Raw genomic sequence first — 18,335 nt, forward strand, 5'->3', positions numbered from 1 at the left:
GAGAAATTAGAGGTTGTGAAATTTTTAAAAAGATGATGGGCCCCAAACTCTTATTCATCAGCTACACCAGCTGGACAATCAGTGGTGAGATAAATTTTTAAAGCAAAAAACAGGCTGCAGTACATTCTGAGTCAAGAATTTCTGGAACAGTTGCACAATTCAGTTATACAGTAAACAATCATGAGAAAATAAAAATAGGAGAAATACATACATAAATCCATTTCAGCAGAAACTGCCTGGGTCTTTAATTTTGTTATGTTTAAATGCTTTCTTCCTAAAATTAATAGCTTTATACACTCCACAGATGAAAATGTAATGCACAAAACTGAAAGGAAAAAGGCACAACTTAATTAAACAAGTCAAGATTATTTTAGGCCAATTTATCTAATTTTTAAAAAATCTGAACTTTACGCATTCCTCAAACTTTTGAACAAAAATAAAACCAAAATTTCAAACTGTCAAACACTGTGAAAGTGGGAATTTAGAAGTTGCAGCATAAAACAGAGCTACTGACAGTAGCTACATCAATGAAATACATTGGTGTTATACTAGCAGATTAAGCTATGTTTGTTTCATTATGAAACACAATAGAATTAACAACATGTTGAACACAAACAATCCCCAGAACTTCCATCAAATCACTGAGAGACGAGCTCCTAAGGACTGCAGGATTTTGCAGTAGCTGCCTCTTACTGACAGGAACAAGTGTGTAAACAGAGAAGTGGGTCTGATACAATTCAGATACACTGTATGAGAACAGGCATTTAATTTAATCTGCACACAATTACTGGTAATGCTGCTTTGTGTGTTGGGTTTAATTCCTGGGCTGTGAAGTCATGAAATGGTGCTCAGCAGAGCAGAAAGGTGAACAGCATCCAGTTAACTGAAAGCAAAGAGGCCATTTTACATATGGCTCTATAAGCTGGCTAAAGCGGGGCCTGCGTCTCAAACAAAGAACACTGCTTCACAGCCACATTCCCACCCAACTAACTGAAATCACAAGCTGTAAAGTAATTTACCACAAACAATGGTTAAGCCTCTGACTTGTGGCTTGAAGCAAATTTTTTGTCAGACTCTATCTGTGGACATAATTAGTTGTTTGCCAGAGAATTTCTTGGCACAGCTGATAGCCTAACACTTTTAAAAACAGCATGTATTTCTACCCATTTGGAAATGAGTTCCAAAATAATTTATTGTCAGAAGCCATTAAATTAAGGGTACAAATGATTGAAGAGAAAGTGTTGCTTGAAGATATCAAGAACCCACTGGATACCTGCCATTTCTGGGATGCTCACAAGGGAGTTACTTCTGAAAAACAAGAAGAGGAAATAGAACTGTTAACTATTTACATGTACATAACATACCATTTATCAAGACTGCTCTAAGCCCTAAATTTGCATAATGATGTGGTGGCACTGAGCCATGCCCGATACCTGGAAAGCCCTAGTGACTTTTCTTAGCTTACAGAAACAGGAAAATGAAAAGGGGCCCTTGATTGCAACAAGTACGATTGGAAATGAAGCACAAGTCAATCAGTGCTGTTTAATTTCAGGCTTGCATGCACATATAACCTCAGAATGTGGCAAAACATATTGCAAAAATTCCAAGGACACTAGTGATCAAAGTTTTGGGCAGTGCACAGGCAGAGCAGAAGGGTGCTGGGCCACAGCTGATGCTGCAGTAGGCTCTATGCCATTCACAGGAGCAGAATGGCAGATCTGCACTGCTCTCATTTTTATGGCTGTTAGCCTGCTCAGACAAACTTCCCATATAAGTCACCTAAAAAACTACACGTTCTTGAGAAATAAGACCACACCAGAAACTCCAGGCTAGCAGCAGAGCTTGCATTGGTCTTTAGAATCATGTACTTATAATCACATGTGTAAACTACTGTAAAACTGAAGATATTGCACAGGTGCTCTCCTTGCTAAATATGAATTAGTAAAACTGAAGACAAGGAAACATCTTCAGCAGTCTGGAATCCAGCATCTCTACAACACACAACTCATGCTAAAAACAACGATTACATTTGGCTTTTTTAAAAGTAGATATCAACTGGAATAAAAATGCTAGAGTAACCAGATAAAAATTAAATCATTAAAAAATAATGGAACTATTTATCTTTATAACTTCGTCCTCCAAGGGATAGAGGAGCCAACAAGGAGAGGTGCTATGCTGGACCTTGTTCTCACCAACAAGGAGGGGCTGGTGGGGAGTGTGAAGCTCAAGGGCAGCCTTGGCTGCAGTGGCCATGAAATGGGCGAGTTCAATACCCTCAGGGGTAGATTAGGTATTAGGGAGAAATTCTTTACTGTGAGGGTGGTGAAGCACAGGAACAGGTTGCCCAGAAAAGTTGTGGCTTCCCCCTCCCCTGTTCAAGGCCAGGTTGGACGGGGCTTTGAGCATCCTGGTCTAGTGGAAGGTGTCCCTGCCCATGGCAGGGGGGGTGGAGCTAGATGATCTTTAAGGTCCCTTCCAACCCAAAGCATTCTGTGATTCTATGATTTATAAAAAAAAAAATAAATTCAGAAAAGCTATTTCCTATTTATAGGATAATTGGTTTATATATTATACAGTATATATACACTATATCATTGAGTTTGAGTTTTTCTTTTCTTCAGAGCCTTCAATAGTATGCTTAAATATTACAGTAAATATGAACTGTATGATTCACAGGGAATCATCTAAATAACTAAAAAATGTTATACACCTATTTGTAAGGTTTGGCAATCCCCAATCAGATGATAACACAACATGATTCTAGCATTTTATTCTTAGTTTGAATGCCTGGACTTTCAAAGATTAAGAATTGTCTCAATGAACTTATCTTCAAATACAGAGAAGAACAAGTTGAAGGCAGTTATGTGAAACTATTAATTCTTCAAACACTGGTAGGTGGGATTTTCAGAACAAATTGAGTGACGAGCAAAAATCTCCAACATTAATGAGGTAAGTTAGATTTGAAGGATAGAAATTTTCTAAACAATTTCATACAATTCTACAATACTATTTCATACAACTTAGATGTGAAATAAATTCTAACCTCCTGTCTACCATCAAGACAATGAAGCTGGACAAGTTTCTAAGTATTAAAATTTTTTCCCAGTAAAGGCAGTGTGTACATACACTCACACACAAGCCAAGGGGTAGTTTGCATCAAAAAGAAAGAAAATAGAAAAAATTAATTACTGTAATTTAACAGCACAAAAATGAGAAGATCAAAAAGGAAGTGAAGAGGGGAAAAAAATATTCAGCACTGGAGAAATTAATATACAATGCTATAATGCCAGTTACAGATAGATTTCAGCATCGCTACACTGTGTTGGAAAACAAAAGTAACTAGCCGCTATTCAGGTGGACAGAGGCCAAAATAAGACATACTGACAGTAAACAACTAGCATAAATATTAATCACAGAAGCAACTAGATTAGAAGCAAAAAGATTTAGCATCTGTCCGTGCTTACAAAAAAAACAACAGTTCATGGTTTTTAAAAATTGAAATCAACATTTAATTTACAATTATTTAGATACTGTTCTAAATTGACCATGTTAACCAGACTGCAAAGTCAAAAGTGACTTCTTCAGTGAATAAACAACAGCGTTAGTCAAGCTACCAATCCTTTTCCCTAAAGCAGGAATATCTCATATAAGGGAACATTCTCCCCATAAGTTTTCATTTATCTCATGCAAGGTTCATTTTGTCATTATCCATTTTGTTATCTGGCTTCATGCAGTATCACCAACATGCTTAAGCACCAGCAGAAGAAAGAATGTCAAAGCAGAATTTACCAACATAAGTTTCACCCTGTTTTCCAACAAATAATAGAAAGTGCATCCTTAACAGAATTGGTCCATTTTAGGTTGACATCTCATCCTATCCATAAGATTTAGCACAGTGGAAACTGATGGACTTGCCTAGAAATGGACAAATACTACAAAACAGAGATTGAGAGTGTACATGCAAACAATGAAAGAGGGGGAGTCAGCAAGAATGGAGAAAGCTGAAGCAAAGGCTAAATGAGGAAGGAAACAGAGTGAACTACCTTGCTGTATCTCTGCAGACCAACAGAATTCTCCATCATGGACATCACCTCTTTAATGCAAATTTGGAAACTCCCAAAAACCTCTTTGCTTTTTTTTCAGCTGGTAAAGCATTGCCAGTTGGGCACGATCCTTTCTTTGTGTTTCAATACAAACATCACAGTATCATTTCCCTACAAAAGCTTTAATTTATTCCTGAACATACATGAAACCAGAGCTGCCTTAAAACAGCAAACCTCTAAGTAACTTACCACTCAGAAATGGACCCCCTGAATACTATCTCAAGCTGCAAACAATGCCAGCTTGGGAAGCAGAACATCTGATCTCAAACAGAGAGAAGGTGTGGCTGAGTAGAAATTGTGTGAGATGATACTTCAGTAGGCAGAATTACAGATAGTCATTAACAAAGTATCACAGAAGGTGATATTCCAAAGCACCTAAGGGTTTTCCAGTTGGTTTAAACTCTTCGAAAATTTTTATCCTTACACCTCTTCACAAGTCGGAAGCTGAACAGGGCATCTTGCCTTTTAAAAAGTGGCGTCCACAAAAAGTAAGATGAAAATGATTTCACACTTCATGTCAAAAGGAAAAGATAAAACATAAGACTAGAAGAAGCCAAGTACAAAGTTACATAGATGCCACAGCTTCAGAAATTCAACTCAAGTAAAAGCCAGCCAGCCAGAAAAAAAGCTCTTAGAGAAAACTTTTCTAGATACTGTAGATATCCATTCTTTGTCTATGTACAGAAAAAACCCAATTATGTTCTATAGCCCCAAGGGAACAAACTATTATTTTCAGAAATAGCAGAAATATGCAAGTCTTTCTTGAATATGCTAGAAGCTCTAAAACAGGGAGATGCAATCATACCAATCTCTAGCAATAGGACATCTTCTATTTGTTTTCAAGATACACTATTACAGAAACACTCTCATCTTCCAAAAGAAAAAAATAATCATCATTTCTGTATGACAAAGGACTAATCCAGCTACTGTCTATTGTTCACATCTTTAAATCAACTCTTGATAGAAATTCAGGAAGAAAAATCCACTCTTAAATATAACTTGTACTAGGTTTGATGCAGTATAGAGCGAAATCACTGTATAATAAACCCTGAAATTTCTACTCATCCAAGAAGCATTTCCAGGTTAAGTTAATTTGAAGAAGTGACTGAAAATTGGCTAAGGCATTGATAGTGGCTAGTAATGAAGTTTTTACCCTGGTGGAGAGACCAATGAATTATATAGTTCATTGTAGTACAAATCCTGAGATATGTGAAAGAAACAGGGTCTCAGCAAGCTAATTTCTCTGAAGTTCATTAGTTTATGTGGTAATTTATCTGACAGAGAAGAAGAACATGAGAGGAAATGCTTGAGGCAGTTTATAAGGTTTTAAAATTCCAAACAGGTAATATAAAACATACCAGATTACAGCTGAAAGTAAGTTGAATAAATCAACCATAATTATTCATGCCTTCAAATATTATTCCTTCATTAACAATTTATATTAGAAGAACATTTTGAATTAGAAGTCATGAACCAAAAAATATTTACATAGGGATAGCTTTACTTACTCATTATGCTACTAAAATTATAGTCAGACTGGAGGAGGCAAACTAAAAAGCAGAGAAACACGTATCTTGTGATTTTCTCACTAAGGAAAGAAAAACTGCTTCTGCTAAAGCAGGATACGAATCATGACCATCTAGTCTGATATAATGAGAACTTGTCACTGTCATTGAATTTTTGAGACTCAGAAACAAGGTAAGAAAGCTAGTTATGGAAAAAGTACGTTCATCATTCTGAGACCACATGAGATCCAGTAAGAGCAGAAATGATCTTGCTTCTCTGAAGAAGCTAAAGTTCCTAGGAAGTCACAATTCGTCCAGGTTTACAAAAGTTTTGCTCAACTCTGCTCACCTTCTTACTATCATTCTGATAATATTGATCACATCTATCATGAGATAAGATTAATAACTATATAGTCACTTAAGAAGTTTGTGGCACCTCATATGCACAGAGTTACAGATTCTGAAAGCAGATAAATCTGAGCAGAAATCATCACTCAATAATTTTTCTCTATATAATACCTGATATGAAGCCACCATTTTGTATATCTATGTACTGTTTCACTATACAGATGACTCGCAAAATAAGCCCATGATTTTAATGGAGGGGGAAAATGCAAGCCTTCATAATTGCCAGTTACAGCATGTTTTACTTTCTTTCATGCAAACACACATCACAAAAACAGGAACCATATTACTCTAGTATTAAGATCACCCAGTGAATGTGACTGAAATATAAACATTCACTTTTGGGATTTGATAACACTAATTGTAGCAATTTTTTTTACTTCAAAAAGTTTAATAATGCACTTTGTATCTAAACCTGTCAAGATCCTTGCAATGAATACACAAAAAAATAGCAAATGCTGTCCTAGATCTGTAGAAGAAAGGCTTTAAAAAAAATTATCAGATGCAATTCTCAAAATAATATTTTCAGAGAATTACAGCCTCGGCTTCATCTGTTCATCTGAATCATCCAGCAAGTTTACACTGACGAGTAAAGCTTGTGTTTATTTGCATTTCAAACAACTAAAAATTAGCTCAATATGCTATATTCATTTGGATCCCTATATACAGATTTTAGTACAGTGCTATTTTGGCCTTCAGAACACAACTCCCTGTTGAAAATGTTAAACAGGAAGTTGGAAGTTTTGACAGGTGAATTTGCCAAAGAACAGAGTTAATATTAGAAGCGTTTTTAAACTTTAGCTGGATGCTTCTGCTAAAGTGACTTGAAGTGAAAATGAATGTGGGCATAGGAATTGCCAGGTTTGGGTTGCCAAGTTCACATGCTAAGAACCAAAGGAGGATGCTCTTTTAAAACATTTGGCTTGCAAACGCAGGAACAGGAATTGCATCAGTTCAGATTTTCAAGATTTGCCCTCCCACATAAATGACCAGTTGGATCCTGATGCGTGGCTCTACAGAAAAATGTGCATTCTGTGCCTGCAATATATTAAGGATCCTAACTGTTTCACATCAGATAGGTGCTGGGTTTATATCTCACAGATACAGACATACTGTAATGGGGTTGGTATCAAAATACTACACAACTATATGAGTTTATTACATGAATTTCAAGAACTGAGGTCACACAACACATAAAAAGTCATTTGCTATTAGAAGGATACAAGTCACAATGCTAGCAATATTTTTATTGCTCATAGAAAAAAATAACTTTAGGGAATTGTGGCAGTCATACAATTCTAAATTAGTAGACGGTACAGCAATGTGGTCAAAATTGCTCATACAGATGACATAATACTGGTCCAATAAGCCCAGACACAAGGATCTGAACTAGCAACACTTTTGGATCAGAGATTCTGCTAGATCAAACTTTCTTCCAGCTTGCTGAAGAGACACCTGTTAGGTTCAACAGACCCCATATGATCTCCAAAGTATGTTTCATATCAAAGATTGCATTCCTGATCCACAATTTTAAACAAAACCAAACCATTCTCTCTTAGAGAGAGTTTAGACAGAGGACAATATTGACTATTTATAACTCCTAAAATAGCACTTCTGCAACACAGCTTAATATTGGTATTATTTGCCTCCAAAAGATTTTTTTGCTTTTACTGTGATTTAAATATCTCCAGAATCCTTCTGCGTACTCTACCTCCAGACTATGAAGATGATGACACCATTTTAGCCATTTGTTTTTAATAATATATTAACCCAGTTATCATACTCTGTAGACCTCAAGAACTTGCTTAAGCACACTTCTCCCATATTTTTAAAATAGTCACCAAAAGGCTCAAAAGCAATACTTGCAGCTTTCTTCTAAAATAAGGTTTACTACAGCAGAAGTTACTTACCATTAGCATGAATCATTTTTATTGGAGCACAAATTTTAGCATTCTTTGATTATATGTTTCAATCTAATTCCCAGGAAGAAAAGCAGTAGACATTATTGCTAGAAGGAGCCTACAATAATAAAGAAAAAACTGTACCAAAGCAAACAGTGAATCTCACTGTGTCCCCAGTTGTCTTTCACCCACTCTTGGCCCCAAGATATGCTCTGTGACTGTCGTCCCTTCTCTTTACTCAAGCTGCAAACTGTTTGGGAAGAAGCTCAGCCTTTGTTCTGAAAAAACACTGTATCAACAGCCCAGTTTACCTAGAGTACATTGATTGATTTAAATTACTCTGAGCAGCCTTTAAATCAAGTTCTCTACAGAAAATAAAAATAACTGTTGTATTCCATTCCATTAAAATTTTCAAGACAAATACTGATTTTCATCTGCTTTATAGCTGATGTGGCTAATATTTTACTATATATTGAAAACAGGCACTTTGGTTTAACACCTTTTACTCTAAATCTGAAAAGGCAAATAAGTATCTACCAAACTAGTTGCTTTATAAACTGTAAGAGAAACCAGACTACAGTTAGAAGCAAAAAAAAATTAAGAAAAAATTCACAGTAACCCTCAATAGTGAAAATGACAACTCTGTTTCAAGTGTACACTGAATAATCCAGTTAAATGCTTGACTTCCCCTAGCAGTGATATTAAAACTCTGAAAGCATTTCCTTCGGAAATGTTCGTTGATAGCATAGCAGCGATGAAAGACCTATGTAGAAAATACATATAAGTAGTTTCTGAATATCTGAGTAATTGATTTGAGGTGAACGTTAAACTACAATTATCACTAAATCTTTTTTGTAGATCAGTTTTCCACTTTCATTGAACCACACAATATAGATGCCTGTAAATCACATGCAAGTGACTACACTTAGGCAGTTCTGCCCCCTCCTGGTCTATTCAACATATGCAAGAGACATTACATAGAACAAGTAACTTGGAGCACAGCAGCAACAAAATAGGCTGACCATAGGCTAATTTGCTGGAGGTTACAGGGCACAATCACTTCTCTGGATTCTGATCTATCACTCATTAAGTGTTTATGGATCTTTCTAAACACAAGAGAAACGCAATCATATATTTATGCAACAAAAGGAAACTGCAATTCTGGTTTTGCTATTGCCTTATTTGTAGAAAGATCTTCAATAATGCTTTATATTTGCTAATTTTTTTTTTCTCTTAATCTGATCTAAGTTTCTCTGTGTAACCTCAGTAAACATCTAGTTAATGAGAGAGAGTTTTGAGAGACAACCACATGCTCAGATATCTGAGTAGTATCTCCTGCTTAGGTAAGTTAAAAATCTGAAGTTTCACTTCATCTGGTATTTTCTTTTATCCCAGCACTACGGTACTGCCTCCCCATGTCTCTTCCTTTAAGATGCTTCTTGCATGTATTTCAAACTTCAGGCTTGTTACCCAAAACAAAAGTGCAAACATATAAATATAAAAATGTCCCTCATGAATCAGAACCTTAACAAAATTTGTTAAAACCCTCCCTCCTGGCTTCCCTGATAGCCTTTTCACCTTTACCACCAGAACTAGACTGCATGAACAAGGAAGTATTGCAGATTGCTTTGCACAACTGGGTCCTGCTTTAGCATCAAGAAAGCCACAGTGAAACTCTAGGAGAAGCACTGCTAAGGTATACGAGCAACACAGAAAGTGATCTGCTTTAAGTGTGTTTAAGACATTTATGCAGAGTGAACAATGATAATGGAAACTTGTCAAAATATTGCAGAATAACAAGAAAGCTCTTTTAAATTTTTTTTGTAAAAAAAAAATATTATATATTTCCTTGTTTTCTGTTCCTGCTCCTCTGAAAAAAAAAAACGCAAAGGGATCATCTTTGGGTCTTGGCGTCTCATGGCAATCAGAGGGTTGCAGCCGAGTTTAGAACCTTAACAAGATTTCATGATAAAATAAACAGCTACACCCTAAAAAGTTTGCTTTCCAAACACTTAGAATAATGGACAAGCGAGGACAGGTTAGAACAAACAAATGTTCTTGTGGGCATCAAAGAACAAAATTCTTCCGATTTGAAATGTAAATATTCTAGTAAAAGGCTTTTAAACAACTAAAGAGTTATTCATATAGTCATATTTACAGTATGGTCAGGAATTATGCTGAAGGAGGGCTTACACCAAACTATGAGCAGAATCAGAAACTCCAAGTCTCACTATTATCTGAAGCACTCACAAAAGGATCAGCTCTAACCTCCCATCCCTAAGAACAAATCTATCTTTGCTTTTAAAGAAAACAGTCTCTGTCTTATCTTTCTCACGACTTTTGCTAGCATAGGCTATGATGAAAATAAAGAGAGGTATTGCCTCTTTCATCTCCGAGACAATTATGCTTTTAGAAAATGCTTTTTGTCATATATAGAGGCCAAGGATCTTTTCCAGGCAAATAGCAAAGCTACTGCTCTGAGGAGGAAAATTTGTATTTATACGTATAGATTCACAAGCAACTCACAAGTTCTACTGCAGTCAGATGTAGGACTGAACAATACTAGTAATTTTAGAAGCACTTCACATTGATGTAACAAAATATTAAAAAATACTAGATTATTTTAACCAAACATTAGCATATTCTGATTTCCTGCATAGTAAGTTTAGAATTAATTCATTTCCAAGACCCATTTAAATTCCAAGGAGATACAATTTTCCCACTCTGGAGACAGAAGAAATGGTTTGACCATATTCTATTATAATCTGAGTTTATCATGACAATTTACAGGATTCCATAAACACAGAATCACAGAATCATTTAGGTTGGAAAAGACCCTTGGGATCATCAAGTCCAACCCTCAGCCCTACTCTACATTCTCCCCTACACCATATCCCCCAGCATCTCATCCAAACGACCCTTACACACATCCAGGGATGGTGACTCCACCATGATTCTGTGCTAACTAATTACACATCTACCAAATACTTTCCTTTTCTAACTTATTTTATCTAGGCAATTACTGACTGGAACATTCTGAGTATCCTGCACTGTTGTTCTTACAGATATACTCCTAAGAATTTTGAGCCAGATTGCTCCAATTTAAATAAAAATACAGTCACAGAAAAGTGGGGGAACATTTTCATATCTCTGTAAGTGCACTGTTAGGAGAAAACTCTATAATGAAAGGTTAAAAACCACCCAAACGTTTCCTGGGAGCAAGCTAATACATCCACAGTTGTAAGAACTTTGAACCTGGCAGAGTGAAAATCCTGAGATGCAAGAGATGCCATTTCTTGGCATCCAATTTAGCAGAACTAGCTGTTAAGTCACAGGTGGATCTGAAACAGGCTGTTAAAACTCACGTCAGCAAACTCTGTTCTTTGCTGCTCTTATGCTCCTTTTCTAGATTCTTGGTGGCATTTGCAGCATCCTGCCACAACCTAGTCAGTCAGGTTCAGATCCACAAATTTCGCTTCCTGGGCTCACATCTGAACTGTCAGATCGGAAGCATAATCTTGACATTGCTATACATAATTATTACTGTTCCACACATGTAAGAAAATATCATTTCTACCTGAAACATCAAAGACATACACACATTATCTGACAATCTAACGTCTTAAGTATATAACAGTTACACTCTTGACCAATGGGGAGTAGCCAGTACAATTATCACGCTAGAGTTTTATTGTTACATTTTTCAGTAATTGTTCATATGTGCACTTGGGCTATGTTCCTGCTCAGAAGTGTTTAGATACATTGTATAATAATACATTTATCATCTCTCACATGTTATATTGGAATATAACCAGGGTGCCCCTGCACTCCACTGAGATTCTGAACATTCATTAACATTCATAATACACGTTGAGGATAAAGAATGTTGTGTCATTACTATTCTCTATCTTTTAAATGAATACATAGCATATGATATGTGCCTTCCGGTCCATTTCCCCCATTAATATACTTCTTTCTCCTATGGATGTACTGTTTAAATGACGAGTTATTTTACAGTGTTACTAGTTGTATTACCATAGAAGCAGCTTACACCTCTACTGATTTGGCGATTCAGCAGTTCTATTATCTCCAGATAAAATGAAAACTGCCAAAAAGAAAGGAAAAGGGAGAGTTTTCTCCTCTTCAATTAGGAAGACTCTAGTGCTTTTGCTGTATGCATTGATGCAATAACTCTACATAGGTAATGACAGAGAGTTCCTTTCTCTTTCCCTGGCAGAGCTTTGTTCCACTATTTAGCAGGGTTGCTTTCTGCAATTCCAGTCAATGCTTCTATCACTGTACAAAACCGTTTTAGTACACAAGATTTTCTCTTCCTATTAGAGACTTTTCTCCAGCTTTCTTTTATTACTCCCTCTCATCCCTCTGCCCTCAGCAACTCACTACCTGTTCTGTCCAGGCAAGATCAAGAAACCTCTCCTTGATTCAGAGCTCTTCATCACAAGAGACTACCACAAATCACAGCTACATAAGTCTATTCTTTATAAAAATCCTCAAACCTGCTACTGCTTTAATCTTATCTAAAGAAAGCCTCTCTGAAAAACACTGCTCCTTCCAGCTGTCTTCTCCTATTAATGGTCTATAACATCTCTTATCCACTCATAGAGGGTGCAACTCTCTGCACTTAATTTATTGGGAAGAAACCAGGCTTCGACCAGAGATGAGATCTGAAAGTCAGAAAGGGCTTCCTGTCAGTCTTTTGTTAGAAAGAAATACAGCATTTTGAGATGTGAAATTCTTAGTCTGATTTGGAAATGTCTACATCTGTGTTCTTCAGCAAGTTAGTGTGCTTCTTACCTCCATTTTTTCTATCTTTAAAAACAAACAATAATATACATACTAATTATTAATGCTCGTCAGTGATTATTTAATAATAGGATAGGTCTGAACCTGTATTGTTTGCTCTAAATCCACTGCTTTCAAAATCTATTGCAAATTTCAATCAAAATTAAAAGAGAAAGAAAAAAGAGATCCTTCTGATTTTTTAATAGAAACTCATCTTTACAAAAAATTTGACAGACTCATAATGGTGGCAAAAGACTCAAACACTTTTTGAGTGAATGAAAATTAACTTTGGAAGTTTTTATTGTAATGTTAAAACCAAACTTTTTATATATACATAGTCTAATTTTTTAATTTTATGCTTCTTATAGCAAAAAAAGACATAATCACTCTGCTTTTGGGGGTTAACAGAACCCTTGTGACTACTTGTAACCATGGAAATATAAAGAGCTAGTCAGAGCCCAACATCAAACTAACAGAGGTGCTGAGAGACAGAAAATAGATATATGATGAATTTGCTACACATGAAAGCTAGCTGAATCTGTACCAACTGCATTAACAACATGGAAAGCAGAGTCCACAAAGCCTTTTGAATGCTTAAAAGCATACAGCATTTACTATGGCTTCTCACTGAAAATAAAGGGAAATGCCTTTAAAGGTTTGTTTTTAAAGCACTGAGTGCATCTGAAACTGGTTTAAAAGCAGAGACAAAATTAGGTAAAAATGGTTACTATGTGAATAGGAATCATAACAGTATCAAGAAAGAGACTAAAAAAGGCCCCACTGAAGAAGAAAGGTTTTCTCAGACTAAGATTGTAGTTATGGAGATTATGCAACCAACAGCCCATGACATCTGAGTTAGCCTGTGAGAAGCATCATCAAGAATATTTTCTTATCATCTGGAGAAAGCCCCAGATTTAACAGACACAGAAATACTCAAGACAAACAATCACTCAGCTGATGATTTATTGACCAAATTAACTATCATCTGCCTTGTAATATGTACATAAGGCATGTACATATTTAACTGCCTTCTCTGTGACAGGCCAAACCCACAAAACATTGTTTAACTAACCACAATAACAATCCTTAAACACAGTCATCCTCAAAAAGAGACATCTTTGGAGAAAAGGAAAACATATATTCCTTGCTGTAACAAGCAAGCTATGACCAACAGCAGAAGAAAAATCTTTTCAGTAATACATCTCAACAAGTTCCATCTACTTGGAAAATAAAATGACAAATACACACAGCAAAAAAATACAACATATGTGCACATTACTTACAGGTGTGTGATGATGCAAAAGAGCCAAAATGTGCCAGCATGATCAAACAGATACTCTCTCACTCTTATAGCATTAGCTTCATTAGACCTCCCTCTTTGCCTTTCTTTTCCTCAGTCTAGTGATAACCACAGAATCAGAACTCTCTTCCAGTTCCCCTCCTGGCTTCAGGAAGGCCAAGCTCACCTCCAAGCCAGCAGTATTTCTGAGGCACTATAATTTATATGCCCAAATGATCCGAATGACAATGCCATGCTTCCTAAAATGACCTCAGCACAGACTCGTATATAAGCTTTAAAATCGTGCAATGAAGGCATATGGATCCACAAGGCTTAACATCCTTAAGGAAAACCTGGTTTGCCCTTTCTTTTCTGTAGCTCCATAGTATTCTATATAGCACGTAAGATATGTCAACTTTACTTTCCCAGGAACAAGGAAAGACTGATAGGTGAATTCTTCAGTCTTTTATGACACATGTAATTTTCTCATCTTTGTCCATTTGTCTATTTGTTTTCTAGAAGCAAAGTACAGACCCTTAGGTCATAAATATATTGCAGATTTCTGCCAGCACAACCGTAAACTTGTAAATAGTTGAGATATTTAAATACAATTCTACGGGTAGTTGTACTTGCAGAAAAAATAATAAAATGCCTTAGACAATAGGCTGGGAATCCCAGACACCAAGTTATAACTCAACACATTAGGGCTAATTGTATGCCAAAAATAAAGAGATCTTCTGGGCCTATGTTGGCTGAATGAAATACACGTTCACTGTTTCTTACATGTATGATCTGCTGTTTCACCATACTACCATCTGTTTTCCCCATTTACCACAATTGTTTTTCAAATCTTCATAAAATTTTAAATTTAGGATCAGGTTAATGCCATGAAAAATGAAGATGCTGTCTGAATAACATTCTCTTGCAATTTTTTTGTCATCTTATTTGAATCTTCTGCTTCAGAGCTACCTTGCATACCTTTGCAGGTATGTTCAGTTAAGGGTATATTAATTACATTAATTATTTCAAATTTCATTATTATGTCTATGGAAATCTCCAAATCCTATATTTAAACTGTAACATTTTAACCAGGATGAAATTTAAAGAAATCCCATTGCTCCATTCTTGAAATGAATTATACAGATATTATGCATAATGGGCTTTCAATAAAATAGTGGTTTCCAAGTGCCTAATTTTTTTTTTAAATTAGAATGGGTTTCTATGCTGCTTAAACACTTTCAAAAATATTACCTATCTATTTTTCTGGTACAGTATCTGTCATACTAGAACCCACTCCTAATGAAAGTTACTACTGCACTAATTACTGCAATACCAGTAATATCTCAGAAATATTACACAAAAATACGGTTTATTACAAAATCCAAATGGATTCCTTAGGGTTACATGAGATGTAACTTTTAGCGGAATGTATTTCTAGTGTTCCAACAGAATCTTGGCTACACTTCATATTTCCATTTTGTGTGTGATGAATTTTTTTTTCTTGAGTTGTATTTGGGAACTCACTAATTTAATATTCATGAGAAATACCAAACGCAATAGGTAGAAATGTTTGATCAGAGGCCAAGTAATAGAAGTTTTTTTCATTAGTAGCAAAACCTTCATATTAGCTAATTAATATAATTACTGATTATCTTAAATTATTATTTGTGGCATTTTAGCCTTTTATCATATGAACCTCAAGCTAGTACCTAGTATCACAAAAAGACAACATAAAAAAAGAATTAGGTGTACCACAACGGAACACTTGCAAAAATAACATGATGATGATTTCCATTTTTATCTTGTATTTATTTCAGTGGAGAATCTTGAGAGACTTCAGAAGTATTAAAAAGTATGCTTTGAAGCAATACCCAAAGTAAAGTCATACTATCCCCATTTAACTACAAAGAAAAGGTCAGAGCCATTCAGAAGTGTTTAAGTAAATAATTCACTTTGAAAGGAAAGGATTTGGTCTGAAGTAACTTCATGAGTTTGTAGATCTCTTCCTTTGTGTCTTAGGCATGAGATTGCCCTATAACTTCTAGCATGAGTAGTGAATATCTGTTTACTGAATAGTTATGTACTACTAAAATACAAAAGGAGCCTAACCGTGCATTGACAAGCTAGGAACATTGGCAATCTTTCAGCTCTTTTTGTGGACTGCATCTCATCACTCACTAATAACTTGATCCGCATACTTACAGATAATGTCTTTGGCTTGAACAACAGCTTTGCATCCAGTTCCCAATACAACACATAAAAACCTGAAAGAAAGACACAAGAACATTTCCTTCTTTCACCAAAGACCTGATCCAAAGATCACTTAGGGGAGTCTTTCAATTGACTTAATGAGATGTAGATCAAATTTCTAAAAAGCAGACATTCAATTCAAGATTTCAACAAAGTGTATGCTGTAACGAATATATTTATCCACCTTTACTAATCCTTTCATGCTTGGCATTTATACATGCAGTGTATCTTCTATTTTTTTTTTTCTTAGATTTTGTAGTCATGTAACCAATAGCTGATATTAAACCATAAACAATACATTAAGAGAACAGTCATTAAAATCTGGAGTAAAAGGAGCTTGACAAAATCTACTTTTAGTGGTTATATTATATTTTAGTAAAATTATACTAGAGATGATAGAGGTCTTATTTACTACAGGCTTAGCATTTTCCAAGACAAAATTAAAAGAATTATATAGTAAAAACTGTACACTACTTTATGCCATCAACATAATTAAGTATGACACAACATAAGGATTACAGGAGCAAACCCAAGGAAATTGAAAATAATTGTCTACCCTAAGCTGCTCCTTCCAACTTGGAGTTCAAATTAATTAAAAGATCAAGTCTAAAACAACAGTAGAAAATCACATACCTAAAAGAATTATTAGTCTCCTAAAAAGTCATAGAAGACTTGTAGCATTTCTTTTCATAGAAGGAAACAAGTTCTAAGTATCATACCAACTTTGACGCGGAGGCAGGCTCAGCTTGGTTCAGCTCTCTGATCAAGACAGCCTGCAAGAGGAGCATGAGAAGAACCATTCAGTAAGATTTTATTCTGTTGGGTGTTGCAAGTTTGTCTGTCATTAAATTGTTAAGCCTCCTCTGTAATCTCATGCATTGCTTCTCAGTCTCTGGTCCCTATGTTGATCCATAGGACACCTGAAGATGATACAAACCTTTTAAATAAATACAGACAACTTCCCACACATCCAAGCAAGCAAAGAAATGGTGTGGAAAAGAAACATAGTAAATGAATATGCAGAGTATCTTAAATTTCATTAGCTTTATGTGGAGGCCATTGAAGTAATACTGGACAAGAAATGCAACTGACCACTGGCATTTTTTGATTAAAAAAATGGCAGGTTTTTGTTTGTTTATTGTAATGTGTTGATTGACATATCCTCAAGAAATCTGTAGCACTCAGAGCAAGCCATAACCGTCTGCTTAGACTCTACAATCTGCATTGCCCTGAGCCTGTGAGGCAGCACACACCCCTTATCCATCTGGCAACAATGAACATTTTAGTCATGCTCCCTCCACTCGCTCTGACTGACTCCATGTTCAAGCTCCATTACCACACCTTCAAGAAGCTTCAACAGGACTGACTTAAGAACACCATGAATATTATCCAGACTAGAGCTCCTATTCCCTTCTTTGCCTGTCTCCAAACACATGTTCATGGATAAGTGGATAGGTCTATGCTATGTCTAGATGAACAACAGGTCACTTTCTGATCCCACAGTGTTGAAAGATATCTTTTTGCTGTTCATGGCTGTCCGAGAACCAGTGTTTTTTTCAGAAGTTAAAAGAAAAAATAATTGCTCGCAAAGAATAGAAAAATAATTTATATTAGTAGAAATCATTCTATAAAGGCCCTAATTTTCAGGTTTGTGGCCACATATGGAAATAAAAGATGAGATGGATATCAAAGAAGTGCAATATACAATAACAGTTAAAATTTATGCCACTCCCAGTGACACGCACATAATTAATAATCAGATTTCTGAAGTCACTGAAGTGGGTGTGGAGAGGGTGGGACCCATATCAGATGTGGTAGCTTTGCTTCAAGTACAAATTTACTGCAACACAGTAAGGTCAAGACTCATGGCAAACCATTTTATAAGCCTTGCAGACTCAGAAGCACATATTACACACAGTAAAAAGCAAGCTGGAACTCTGGGCTCCCTCTTCAAGATCAGTCAGTCCAGATTGTTCTAGGGCTGCGGTTGTTTGGGCAACTGCAGGAGAAACAAATGGCCAATGCAAGTCCAGCACGAAAGCGGAGCTGAACGACTGTGTGAACACACTGTGAGTCATATGATGCAGAA

At 35.9% G+C, this 18,335-nt stretch overlaps 1 long non-coding RNA gene across 1 annotated transcript; it reads right to left on the reverse strand.

Moving 5' to 3' along the window:
- Window positions 1-1,255: 1,255 nt before the first annotated feature.
- Window positions 1,256-17,014, reverse strand: LOC141950081 (uncharacterized). Its single transcript, XR_012630919.1, has 3 exons — window positions 16,880-17,014; window positions 16,199-16,260; window positions 1,256-1,308 (listed from the first exon to the last, which is right to left on the reverse strand). It is a non-coding gene; the product is annotated as an uncharacterized LOC141950081 (long non-coding RNA).
- Window positions 17,015-18,335: the final 1,321 nt, after the last annotated feature.

The sequence above is a fragment of the Strix uralensis genome, chromosome 15, assembly GCF_047716275.1.
Source record: "Strix uralensis isolate ZFMK-TIS-50842 chromosome 15, bStrUra1, whole genome shotgun sequence".
Taxonomy (NCBI): Eukaryota; Metazoa; Chordata; class Aves; order Strigiformes; family Strigidae; genus Strix; species Strix uralensis.